The sequence below is a fragment of the Mauremys reevesii genome, linkage group 13 (genome assembly GCF_016161935.1).
Source record: "Mauremys reevesii isolate NIE-2019 linkage group 13, ASM1616193v1, whole genome shotgun sequence".
NCBI lineage: Eukaryota > Metazoa > Chordata > Testudines > Geoemydidae > Mauremys > Mauremys reevesii.
In genome coordinates this window covers 4,353,248-4,353,623 of record NC_052635.1, presented here as the reverse complement: position 1 = coordinate 4,353,623, position 376 = coordinate 4,353,248, and positions in this window count along the sequence as shown.

The following is a 376-nucleotide window of genomic DNA, read 5'->3' as shown; positions in this document are numbered from 1 at the left end:
ATCTTGATTTAGACAGGAGGCCGCCATTTTTTAAGGGTAGTGATAGGCGCAGTCATTTGGGGGAAGGGTTTCACAGGGGCCGCCATGTTGGGACCGGAAATGATCCCAGCAGGCACCGTGGAAAGGCATTTATGGCCGTCGCCATCTTGCTAAAGGAAATTAATGGGCAGCGCCATCTTGGAACCCGCCGCAGGGAAGGTGCCCACTGGGCGTGGCCATATTGGCTGGTTCCTGACGCTGGTGTTGACGCCATCTTGAAAGTGTCTCCACGGGAGCCCAGAAGAGTCAATTGGCGGAATCTCCCTCCCCTCCCCCCCAGATGAAGTGAGTTCTGCCCAGTCTCAGCCTGGGCTCAGCGCCCGGACGCCTGGGTTCC